Genomic DNA, 13,571 nt, shown 5'->3' with positions numbered 1-13,571 from the left:
AATGAGCATTACCAGGTTTGGAACTTACTATTTATACCAATCAACATGAGACATTCGAGTACTGACAATCTGTAATGTGGGGGAGATCAGGGTGGCCCACATACACAATGGCAGTATAGCAATGTCCATTATGCTCCAAACCTGGATTCATTAATTTCTGGAAAATAACATCCTATCCAGAAACCAAGTTATGAGGCAACCTGATCAGTTCCCTCTGAACGAAATGGAATAGTAAAACCACTTATATTATTTTTGCAATAAATAAAAGACTTTGCATTTGAGCTCAAAGCAGAGGTGAGAGTTTAGAATTCTAACTTTCCAGAAGCAGCCATGCAAAACCATGACATGACCACCCCCATATCAAGCTGTCCTACTTGACCAAAAACTGGGTAGTCCAACTTCTGTTTAATGTATCTAGCTGCACATACAAGGAAATAAAAGCTGAAATGCTGGACATTCTTGCGTGTCCAACTTTTTGATCAGAAACCCAAATGTTTTAGCAAAAACAGTCGCATTAGTCTTGTTGTTACAGTACTTTTTTTTTAAGGGGGGCATACCAGAAAAATGTAGCTGTGGTAAAAGCAACCAGGGTGTGAAATGTTGCTGAAAAGCGTAGACAAGAAGCAGGCTTCATTTGGATGACAAGCCTCGTCAGCAACAGTTAATCAGCTGTCAAAGTGTCAACAGTTACACTGTGATAAGCATACGAATACTGTTGAAAAGCCATTCAAACAAAAGGTAGCCTGATAACTGTCTGGGTAACTGGTTTCAAAGAGTCCTCAATGGGTTTAATTAAGAAGTTAAGGCTGATAGTGAGAAAACAGACATTTAAACAGACCAACACAGATAACCCCTTCACAGGTGTCTAAAAGTGCCGAGTTCCTTCGATATTAAACAGGTGTGGCATACAATTTTACAAACCGTAACTATATTTGGATATCAACTGAATAAGGCACTTTTCTAAAGAGGTGCAGGGTCTAACTTGTCGGATACACTGCGAAAGGCAGGACAATGAACATCTATCAGTGTCTATGGATACCGGTGGTGTTATGACACACCAGCATGCCAACATATGATGCCATACTATTAGGGAATGCAGCTTATGTGGCAAATGAAGAGAATTGGATTATATCTCTCATGACTGGATGAAGGGGCCTTCACATGCAGAGAATGACCAATGGGGGTGCAGCTTGAGCAAAACTGGAGTCTGTTCTCTGTAGTTAGGTCTTTGGGCTGTAGCCTGATGCACCAAGTGACTGATTTATTTCTTTAAAAAAAAAAAAAAAAGCTTTGTGAATGTAAGCAACAGAACATGTGCAATCCAAAGACAACCCCCCCCCCACCCCACACACAAAAAAGTTTCACCATTCCAATTGGTGGACATATAAATAAAACATGTTTAGCCATCAATCATTATCATTTAGTTTTTCTACAAGCATTTTTCCTGAATCATGGAAACAGACCAAATTACAAAAGCTCATCAGTGCAATGCTCAATTTCACACCAAACAGACGGGACTTTGGTTTAATGCACAATGTTTTCAAGGCATCTTATATACTAGAAATGCAGAGCGACAAAGACAAAGTGGTTTAAAATGCATCTAAAGCTATGAATATATGAAACACCAAATAATCACGCCAAGCATCCAGTATGCAATGGAGGGAGAAGCTAACACTGAAAGCTACACACAAATGAAAAAAACAACAACAAAACATGATTCATTCAGGATTTTCAAGTTCAAATCTAACAAATTAATCAAAAACACCAGAGAGAAATATATACACAGGAGGAACACGCACACAAAATGAAACAGTTAGCAGGAAGCTAACTACAGCATTTGACAAGTTTCAACATGGCCAGAGCTGCTCAACTTCATGTCCAGTTGCTAATTCACACTGCAAGCACAACATTCTTAATTAACGCCAATGTCTGAAATACTCAGCACACCCCCACACCGAATCAAGCCCATTATTTTTTCTTTTTTTGCCTTTCCTCTACTTGCACGTTCATCTGTCACATCTTATAACTACAACTACCTTTTTAAATTAGTCATTTGTACAATATAGCCACAGAGAAGACTGTCAATATTCACATTGGAGAAAAAAAAAAAAGTATTTTCTATATTTAGTGGAAAATGAAAATATCCATCATAACCAACACCCTCTGCTGTATTCTTCCCAACCAAAAACACCCTCCAGTCCAGCTATGATAATTGTTCAACAAAATCAACCTACAAACCAACGACAATCAAATCAATCAGGTCTCAACCAAAAGACGTGACTCATTCCACTTTTTCAAATTATGCTGGACATCAAAGGCACTTCACTTCTTATCATCCATATCAACTAGGTATATATATATATATATATACACACTGGTTTGTTTAGTTTACAGTGAGAGCTTCACAGACGAGGGAAATTTAAAACGCCCGGACTTTGCTCAACTGAGTAGCGATAAATTCGGAAAATAACCCACTCGAAACCATATTTATGGGTAGAAACGCTTTTTAAACGAGTTTCACACTGGGTGTTCCAGGTTGGAGACGCACCAACAACAGGTAACACTTCATATCAGTTGATGACAGCATGGCAAACGTGTTAGCTTATTTGTTGCAGCTGCTTGGATGTTTATTTGATAAAACTGCTCTAAAATGTTATCAAGTTAATTGTGTCCTATTATCTGTGCAAAATCACACATATTCAAAGAGCAAATATGGGTTGGGGCTGGACTTTAGTCCGAGCGCCCTCTGGTGGCCATTATTGGCCGATGAAAACATCACCGAGTTTAAATACAAATACATATATTTGATCACTTTTCAAGTCAGTTTTAATGTACAATGGTCATTTCAGGTCAGCTTTTGCCGAAAGTGACATGTATGCGACGCGCGCTCTGATTGGCTGATTACTGGTTACCATGACAGTTGTCCATGACAACGCGCATGACGTCACACAGCAGCTAAAAGGCACGATTAGAAAAACGAACTTGAACGTACTCCATAAATATCTAGGACAGCTTCGGAAAAACACACAGATTGAAAGCTTACCAGGTAAGGAGAGAATCATTATTAGCAAGTTGAAAGAGAACGAGCCCAACACACTGTAAGTTTGCATATAACAGCCATATAATAAACGAATTATTAATCTCGCTTGCTCGGTTAATAATCCTTTCATATTTTACAAGAGTGGTAAGTAAGCACAATAAACACCTCATGACTTGTTTACTATTTAAAACTTAATTGGGATCAATTTGGTCTGTCTTTGAGTTCAGATCCTCTGTTGGGGTGTAAACCAACAAAATGATCATGTTTTTATTCACATGGAAAGGTCTGTTAAACGTTCTTTTAACAAAGGAAGAAAAAAAATCTTTTAACTTTTATTTATTTATGTTTGTTGTCTCACCTACCAAGCAACCGTGTTAGTTTCACACACACACACACACACATACATATATATATATATATATATATATATATATATATCTATATATATATATATATATATATATATATATAATGAATTATGATAAGGGTTAGGGTTAATTTTAACCATATATCTGCTTCATAGGAGACCTTTGCGCACTTGTGGGAATTTAGCACAGTAGAACAATTCTAGTGTGGTCTGGTCCAATTGGGAAATTTCACATTCATAAATTGAGAAACACATACGTATTTGGACAGTGACACAATAAAAATAAATAATAAATGAATAAAAATTTTGGTTCTGTATGCCACCACAGTGCAGTCAAATTACACATTCAAAAATGGTTGAAATGCTAAATTTCAGCATTAATTCAGTTACTTTAATAAAATATTTATAGACTGTTTAATTTTAACATCACTGGTGGCGCTTTACAGAGGCAAAATTTATTTTGTTTATTTATTTATTCATTAATATATAAAGTTTATTTTTTCATTAATTGTTTCTTCAATAGTAAGCCAATTAGTTACATAGTTTTGGCTGTAATGTACCTTGGCACAGCTTGTAAGTTTGTTCTTGCCTTCTGATTGCAGATGTCAGACTCAACCTCGGCAATAAGTTTTGTTGGAAGCTATTTCCAGCCTCCAGAGGTGAGACCACCAGTGCCAAGGAAGCCAGAGGTACATTATCCATCATGACTTTTGTTATCCATCCACTTTTGTTCCTGTTCACTTCTGTTCATTTTATATATATATATATATATATATATATATATATATATATATATATATATATATATATATATATATATATATATATATATACTCGTATATAATTTTGGTTCTGTATGCCACCACAGAGCAGTCGGAATTACACATTCAAAAATGGTTGAAATGCTAAATTTCAGCATTAATTCAATTGCTTCAATCCAAATATTTATTGATTTTTTTTTTCTTCCATTTTAACATCACTGGTGGTGCTTTACAGAGGCAAAATTAAAAAAAATTATGTTACTGGTGTGCCTGACTATTAATAGTTGGGAGTGATTTATTATTCATTAATTCATTCTTCAATAGTAAGCCAATTAGTTACATAGTTAATATGTACCTTGGCACAGCTTGTAAGTTTGTTTTTGCGTTCTGATTGCAGATGTCAGACTCAGCTTCAGAGTTAAGTTTTGTTGGAAGCTATTTCCAGCCTCCAGAGGAGAGACCACCAGTGCCAAGGAAACCAGAGGTACATTATCCATCATGACTTTTGTTATCCATCCACTTTTGTTCTTGTTCACATATATATATATATACGAGGTCTGTCAATAAAGTATAGGTCCTTTTTATTTTTTTCAAAAACTATATGGATTTCATTCATATGTTTTTACGTCAGACATGCTTGAAGCCTCGTGCGCATGCGTGAGTTTTTCCACGCCTGTCGGTGACGTCATTCGCCTGTGAGCACTCCTTGTGGGAGGAGTCGTCCAGCCCCTCGTTGGAATTCCTTTGTCTGAGAAGTTGCGCTTTGTTTGATCAAAATTTTTTCTAAACCTGTGAGACACATCGAAGTGGACACGGTTCGAAAAATTAAGCTGGTTTTCAGTGAAAATTGTAACGGCTGATGAGAGATTTTGAGGTGATTCTGTCGCTTTAAGGACTTCCCATGGTGCGAGACGTCGTGCAGCGCTCTCAGCCGCCGTCGTCAGCCTGTTTCAAGCTGAAAACCTCCACATTTTAGGCTCTATTGATCCTGGACGTCGTGAGAGAACAGAGAAGTTTCAGAAGAAGTCGGTTTCAGCATTTTATCAGGATATTCCACTGTTAAAGGAGATTTTTTTAATGAAAGACGTGCGGGCGGATTGCAGCGTCGGCTCGCAGCCGCCGCGACGCTCAGCCACAGGAAAAACACCTCTGTTGGAAGCCTTAAGTGTTATGTGTCGGACGCAGCTCGGAGAACCGACCAGCGTTTTGAAGGACCAGTATGAAATAAGCAGAGCACGGTTCAAAGGCTAACTGAATTTAATACATAACAGTGATAATATAACAAAAAGGTGTGGCCTGGCGTGGTGCGCTCCCAGCAGCGCTAACGGTCCGGAGCCAGAAGCTGTTTCGGACCCAAGGACCCCGCCGACACCCCCAGGTGGCCGCAACAACCGAGTCTGTGAAAGAAGGAACCATTATGTGAGTCCACACTCTACACACAGAACACTTAAAGGTGTACAAACAGCAAACACTTCCTGGCTTGATTACTGATCAGCTTCCCAACCTGCAGGCATGGAACATCCCGTCACAAAACTCCACTGCAGTGGAAGCTGATACATGACTAACAAACAGCTCAATACAATACGTGTGAGGGACACCACATTTACTGACTGTATAACTGTTAGTCACAAAATCTAACGTACATCAGGAAGTGTGCTGACGAGCGTGAGACCTCACCCCCTCCTCTTTCACAGACTGTGCATCAAACCTGGACGTTCTCAGCATCCGCTGTTGATGAGATGGCTCCCGAGACGACGATCTCACCCGTCTGGTCACAAGGTCGAGTCTCTGGCAATACACACTGTGCACTCCAGTCTTAAATGCCAACATGTTCCAATCCATCCAGATGCACCACAGCTGTGAGTCCTGACGAGTCACAGGTGATCAGGGTGAGGTCCTGACAGCCTCAGCAACACAGCCACTCAGTCCCAAACGCAAGCCACCTGGGAGGAAACCAAAAGACAAACAAACCGGCAGCCAGGCCCCCCCAGCCATATAACATTAAGGACAAGTTGGAACATGTCCTGCTGTTAAACAATTTCTCATATACTCACTCCACTGAAAGCCATCAAAAGCCGCCTGGATTTTACAAATGGTTATCAACACGGAGGTGTTTTTCTTGTGGCGCCACTGCGTCGGCTGCGTCCCGACGCGCGGACCCGTCCGCATGTCTTTCATTAAAAAAATCTCCTTTAACAGTGGAATATCCGGATAAAATGCTGAAACCGACTTCTTCTGAAACTTCTCTGTTCTCTCACGACGTCCTGGATCAATAGAGCCTGAAATGTGGAGGTTTTCAGCTTGAACAGGCTGACGACAGCGGCTGAGAGCGCTGAGCGACGTCTCGCACCGTGGGAAGTCCTTAAAGTGACAGAATCACCTCAAAATCTCTCATCAGCAGTTAAAATTTTCACTGAAACCAGCTTAATTTTTCGAACCGTGTCCACTTCGATGTGTCTCACAGGTTTAGAAAAAATTTTGATCAAACAACGGCGGCAGTCTCTCAGCAACTTCTCAGACAAAGGAATTCCGACGAGGGGCTGGACGACTCCTCCCACAAGGAGTGCTCACAGGCGAATGACGTCACCGACAGGCGTGGAAAAACTCACGCATGCGCACGAGGGTTCAAGCATGTCTGACTAAAACATATGAATGAAATCCATATAGTTTTGAAAAAAATAAAAGGACCTATACTTTATTGACAGCCCTCGTATAACTATATATATATATATAAGCACAAAGTTGACATGTTGTAGCTTCACAAATATGAGGTGAATGTTTGCCCTGCTTCATTGTAAATCATATAAATAGCTGACAGATTGAGTAATTTAATACGATTAGCAACAGCAAATATGTAATCAAACCAAAATATTGCAGAAACCCGTGCCTGCGTATGCATGTTCTGTTACATATGAGAACAAAAACCATTAAATTAATATAGGGTCCAAAAATGTGCAAAGAAGAAACAAAAAGATTGTTACACACAAATAATTACCTCAGGGCAAACATATGCCAGACTGTAGATATCATAAAATATGTGTATTGCTGTACCAATGTTTTCAGGTTGATTAACTAAGTTTGTTCTTGCCTTCTGATTGCAGATGTCAGACTCAACCTTGGTTAGTGTTACTGGAAGGTATTACCAGCCTCCAGACATTGTACCACCAGTGCTAAAGAAGCTGGAGGTTCCTGGACCTACACAAACCAGGACATACATGAATGTAGGCACAAGCAGCAGTCTCAGGTTTCAGAACAAACCAGATATCGACAGCCAAGGTATGTTTAGAGATCTCCTGTTTCTTGTTTCATACTTTATATGGCTGCAGGAACCGTCAAATTCTGTTACAGCACAATCTGCTCTTTAAATATTGTTTGAGAGTGTAAAAAGTCAAAGTTGTGGTGTGTAAATGTTTTCAGCATGTTTGTATGTGCTTCTAACGATAGAGCTCCAGGTGAAGCTGCAGTCGGCAGAAGACGATGTCACCTCTTAAGAAGCATCTTGACAGCGTGAACAAGATGATTGAAAGTGTAAAGAAGGGGAGACACGTTGTGTTTGAAGAAACAGGTACCCTAAATTCTGTCAAATAGTTCAAACTTAAGACCAGGATTTTTCAGATTGAAGCTGTGTTTGCATTATCACAGCAAAACATATTTTGCATTCATCGTCTTTATTACTGTATGGCAGCCAATGACCCCTTGGTACATTTCAGTAACAGGATAAACAGGATTTTCTAAATATTGCACAGTAATCTATTTCCTGCCTGTAGTTAATTAATTAGATGTGTTTTTTGCTATAGTGGTGATAATATTTTGTTTCCTGCAGGAAACGTCAAAACCTCAGCAGTCGGCACCACTGAAGGAGCTTCTGTGCAAAAAAATTCCTTTTGTTTTAGGAACAGTAAGTCCCCTCTCATGCTTCGTCACCCTTGAACACATTATATCACTGATAGAAGGTTTCCCTTCATGGTGACATTGTCTCCTTTCTGTCACAGTCAACAGGCCCCAGTATTCAGTATATGCCAACCTACAAAGGGTGCTGCACATGATGAAGCATCACCATCCCCAGCTGTGCAACCAAAAGCGTGAGCAGCAAAGGGACGGCTCTGGGGCCAAGAGAAGCATGAAAAGAGCTTCTCACCGGACAGCAGGTCTGAGCTACCAGCTGAGTACCTGAGCATGATTTCAGACCTGCTCCTGCTTCTGCAGGATGAGCTTGGGATCATGAGCTTGTGAGTAAATAGTCAACAATGCCAGTATTTAACCCCCCTCCCCCAACCAGATTGACCGTTTTGTTTTTTAACTCACTACAACTAATTTCTTAATTGTTTTAAAAAATGATGAGCCTGATTTTGACAAACACATGCACACCCAGACCTACAGACAATTTTAAAGTTTCTAATCCACTTAACCTGCACGTCTTGGGATGTGGGAGGAAAACCGCAGCACACCGCACACAAACACGGGGAGAACATGCAAACATTACCCAGAAAGGCAACAGATGGGAATCAATCCCATGACCTTCTCACTGTAAGGCAGCAGTGCTCACCACTGCGCCACTGTGTTCCCCCAGTTCCTCTAATTAAAGCTACATATATGTCATTTTTGCCAAACATAAACAAAAATAGTGAAGAATCACTTTAATCTTTTGTTGTGTGTGTGTATGTGTGTGTGTCAGTGAGCAAATGGACTTGATGCAGAGATTAGATGCAGCCAAACAACCGGAGCACAGACTGGACCTGCAGAGGTTGCTGGAAAATGTGGATGCATGGATCGAAGAGAAGGCCGCACAAATCATTCAAGTCCGCCAACACCAGCAGGCGGTATGTGAACTGATTTTGTAAATCTCAGAACTGATACTAACATGTGAAGTATGTGGGAGGAGGCGGGGACTAGGGGAAGAGATGCCAACAACAGAAAGCAGCAGTGAAGAGAAACTTTTTTAACTGATGTTAAGATGACAGTATTCAAGCTTCTTTTATTGGTATGGATGGGATGGATAGAGGTAGGAGGCTGGAGTCTGATGATTGTGGTATTTTGTGCATCCACAGGTTCAGAGGTTGACCACGGACATTTGGCACACAGATGAGGCAGCAATGATCAGGCCTCCAACTCCAACACCCGTCAACGTCACCCCGCAGACGAAGAGACACCGACCGTCTCAAGGGACTCAGAAGACAAGAAACTATCTGAAAGAGAAAGACTGTCGTTGGGAGTGATGTTGAGCTTTAATTCAAAGGGTTTGACAAAATTGTAGCATTTAAAAAAATGGCTGGTTAGGGTATGCACTCTACTGAGTGTCTGTCTACTTTATTATGTTTTACTGGCACGAACAGCCTCTTCATTTTGTTGGGACGTCTTCTAAATTAGAACCACTAGGTGGCGGTGTCAGCCTTTGTTTTATACACGTGCAGGCTTTTCCTGAACTGTGCCATGAAGCTGCACACAGTAATAAGTCTGAACTTTATTGGCTCACATGTAGAATAAAGCCCATCTCAAGCAGCACTAGAGACAAAGCAAATGCTTTCTGAGCCGATTCACAGCACCTGGCTGGACAGCTGAGTAAATGTAGCTCTGACCCCACGACAAACGGATGTGGCTTCTGTCGCAGCGGGAGTGGGTGGAATTGCTTTTCCCCACAATATATTGCTTTTTTTTTTTTTTTTTTTTAAGCAAATGATCTCAGATGAGACATTTTTAACATAGCTGAGATTTTCTGTTTGACATCTTTAAAGTACTAAATAAGTGCACAAGACACTTAACATTCCAGTGTTACTTCAGTCCTCAGTCCACATTTTTGCCTCATTACATTTCTTAAATAACCAACTGAACTGAAACAATCCTGCAAATAGTGATAGAAGCACTAAATTCTGCAAAAAATACTCCTCAGACATTACTCTTTGAAAAACAAACCGATTGCCCACTTGAATTTTCAATAGGCATCCAGGTAGGGGTCACAAGGGTCAAAATTAAAATATGCTCCAATCATATTGAAAACTATATTGCATTATTTGTCTGACCAGAAATATTCCAAAAAGGTAGAGTTTGGACTATCTATGACTGAATGTTCTGGAGTTATGAGGTACAAACAGCAAGAATGGTGACAAAGGTCAATTTCAGTTTGGACAGGGGTCAGAAGTTAAAGTTGCTCCAATTTTGGTAACAAGTGCAAATTATTGTTTGAGCTAACAGGATTAATAAAGGAATAGTTTGTTGAATGCTTGGTCTGCAAAGGTCAAACAATGTCGATGTCCATTGGTTTCTATGACGTGACATATGTTACCCCGTAACATAACTAAACATGATTTTCCCTGATGGATAGGACATGCAAAGGATAAATGGTCAGTGACTGAGCAAATGGGTCTGCAAAATGTCCATAAGCAACTCTTCGAAATCTGAATGTTGAGCAATGAAATTGGGCATTGTGACAGATACAGGTCAGAACCAGTCAACCTCCTATTTCAGGCCATGTTGACATTTTCCCCCCCAAACATGTAAAATAAAACACAGACACACCTATTAAGTTGCTTGTGAAGCATTGTTGCTGGTTGCAAGACCCTGGAGGCCACTGTTACATCTGTGTTTCCACTATCTGAACTATTTTCAAATACAACCTAAACATGAATCTGGAAAAAAGTTTATTTTGCCCTTTGGTAACGATGGACCACCACCCATACATAAAATTCATGTGTGTTGATTTCAGATTGTTGAGGTTCAAGGCTGTTATGCAAAAGAGATGACACAAAGGCAATTATGGGTACATACTCATAATTCCCTTCATGCCAGCCTCAAGTGACCCAGGACCTGTATTTGAGAAACTTATTTTGAGTGGCTCAAATGAAGATGTTTGTGTTTTGGATGTTGCATCATGGTCAAATCCCATAATTTGACAGATGGCATTCTAAATTCAGTACAGCTGGACCTCAATGCTGCGTTGTCAACTGTTTTGCATCATGAGAGGAAAAACAGCTTCAACGTAGTTGTTGCTTTCTGAATTCGGCTCGTTTCAGGTCCTTATGAAACCAACGTCTGGTTCTGGCATTCTCAGAGTGATTCACAGTTCACGGCCTGGTTAATGTCGAATGAAGTGAACCAGTGTTTCACCGAGAGAAAGTGAACCTATCTGCATTGTTTCCGTGCTTCCATATTAGATTACGGCACATAGCACGATGCAGCAATAAGGTTAACCGAGACAAGTCAGGACCTCTCCTTGCACACATACATCTCCGTACTCTTGATGGAAAACATTCTGGTGCCTTATGACTGAGTGCAGGCCTTGCTAAAACTACAATTGGTCTTGGGGATGCTGCACACTGCAAAAATTCAATGCAGTCAGCACAGTCAACTGAACGAAGTATCACTCCTGCATGAGCATGCAGGCAAGGACACTCGTGCACACAAACACTTCCTTTAGACTAATCAGTTTTTGCAACATAGGCAGGACTTTGCTGGCCTTGGAATCCGCCATGTGTCCTGTTTGAGGCATAATAGTAAACGCTGTGTAAGGGGGGTGGGGGGTGACAGTGTGGAACACATCGGAGACAGCTCCTTCAATTTGACTAGTTGAGACATTAATTGCACACAATACTGTCATTGGCAAATGATCATCATGATAGTTTGCTGTGATAAACATCTCCGGCTTGCAATCATATCTACATAAGAAATATTAGAACATAATAGATATTCCTATGAAGTAAGCCACTGCGGCCTAATGGTTAATTGGGTAATCTTTAATCTGCAGTAAGTGTTGAAATTAAGGAGGTGCCAATTCACATTTGAGATACAATATAGAAAGTGCCCCATCTTATTCAGAAATAGGATGAGATTTCACCAAGCAGCCAAAATGCACTGGTGTCTCTTCCAGGTTCAACCAATGTGTAGAAAATCTTTACATGCAGCACATCAGGTTTCACACCAAATTACTTCATCTTCACCAGTCTGTAAGGATTTGCCACCAACTGCAATTGTATGGATTACAGACAAAGTTGAACATTTTTAATCAAATAACAGACCAAAGATGATAGAGCTATCTAATGCTAATATCTTTGATTTCCACTACAAAAAGATTTGTCAAATTCAAAGCTCCAACACTGACACTGCTGTAAATAACAAATACATGAATTGTTTAACAATATTCAAACTTTATTGGCTTTACATTGTAAACTAAAGGGAACACCAGAAAAAAAAAAAAAAAGCAAAAAAGATTTGAGGTTGAAACAACAATAAAAATCAAGTACAAACAAAATGTGATTGGTACTGTGGCAACTGCTGGAGCAGGATATGAACCAAGTCAAAGAATCCCATTGACATGATGGAGGGTTTCAAATTACGGCACTGTGGTATTTGCACATAGAAGGCAAAAGAAGAAATCATAATTTGTTTTTAACTTAGTCTTGGAAGTGAACAGTCAGACTGAAAACTGGTGACATCTCCAAGAAATATGTACCTTGGAACTGAAGTTGTGTGTGTGTGTGGGGGGGGGAACCCCCATTATAATAGTTTAATGAGCATTACCAGGTTTGGAACTTACTATTTATACCAATCAACATGATACATTCGAGTACTGACAATCTGTAATGTGGGGGAGATCAGGGTGGCCCACATACACAATGGCAGTATAGCAATGTCCATTATGCTCCAAACCTGGATTCCATTAATTTCTGGAAAATAACATCCTATCCAGAAACCAAGTTATGAGGCAACCTGATCAGTTCCCTCTGAACGAAATGGAATAGTAAAACCACTTATATTATTTTTGCAATAAATAAAAGACTTTGCATTTGAGCTCAAAGCAGAGGTGAGAGTTTAGAATTCTAACTTTCCAGAAGCAGCCATGCAAAACCATGACATGACCACCCCCATATCAAGCTGTCCTACTTGACCAAAAACTGGGTAGTCCAACTTCTGTTTAATGTATCTAGCTGCACATACAAGGAAATAAAAGCTGAAATGCTGGACATTCTTTGCGTGTCCAACTTTTGATCAGAAACCCAAATGTTTTAGCAAAAACAGTCGCGTTAGTCTGTTGTTACAGTACTTTTTTTTTTAAGGGGGGCATACCAGAAAAATGTAGCTGTGGTAAAAGCAACCAGGGTGTGAAATGTTGCTGAAAGCGTAGACAAGAAGCAGGCTTCATTTGGATGACAAGCTCGTCAGCAACAGTTAATCAGCTGTTCAAAGTGTCAACAGTTACACTGTGATAAGCATACGAATACTGTTGAAAAGCCATTCAAACAAAGGTAGCCTGATAACTGTCTGGGTAACTGGTTTCAAAGAGTCCTCAATGGGTTTAATTAAGAAGTTAAGGCTGATAGTGAGGAAAACAGACATTTAAACAGACCAACACAGATAACCCCTTCACAGGTGTCTAAAAGTGCCGAGTTCCTTCGATATTAAAACAGGTGTG

General features: G+C 40.0%; 1 long non-coding RNA gene across 1 annotated transcript; it reads left to right on the top strand.

The window, feature by feature from the left end:
• The first annotated feature begins 602 nt into the window (after window positions 1-602).
• Window positions 603-13,362, top strand: LOC117521004. The gene is made up of 3 exons (XR_004563848.1): window positions 603-612; window positions 2,275-2,276; window positions 13,279-13,362. It is a non-coding gene; the product is annotated as an uncharacterized LOC117521004 (long non-coding RNA).
• Window positions 13,363-13,571: the final 209 nt, after the last annotated feature.

The sequence above is a fragment of the Thalassophryne amazonica genome, chromosome 11, assembly GCF_902500255.1.
Source record: "Thalassophryne amazonica chromosome 11, fThaAma1.1, whole genome shotgun sequence".
NCBI classification, from domain to species: Eukaryota; Metazoa; Chordata; class Actinopteri; order Batrachoidiformes; family Batrachoididae; genus Thalassophryne; species Thalassophryne amazonica.
This window is presented reverse-complemented; position numbering and strand designations above follow the sequence as displayed.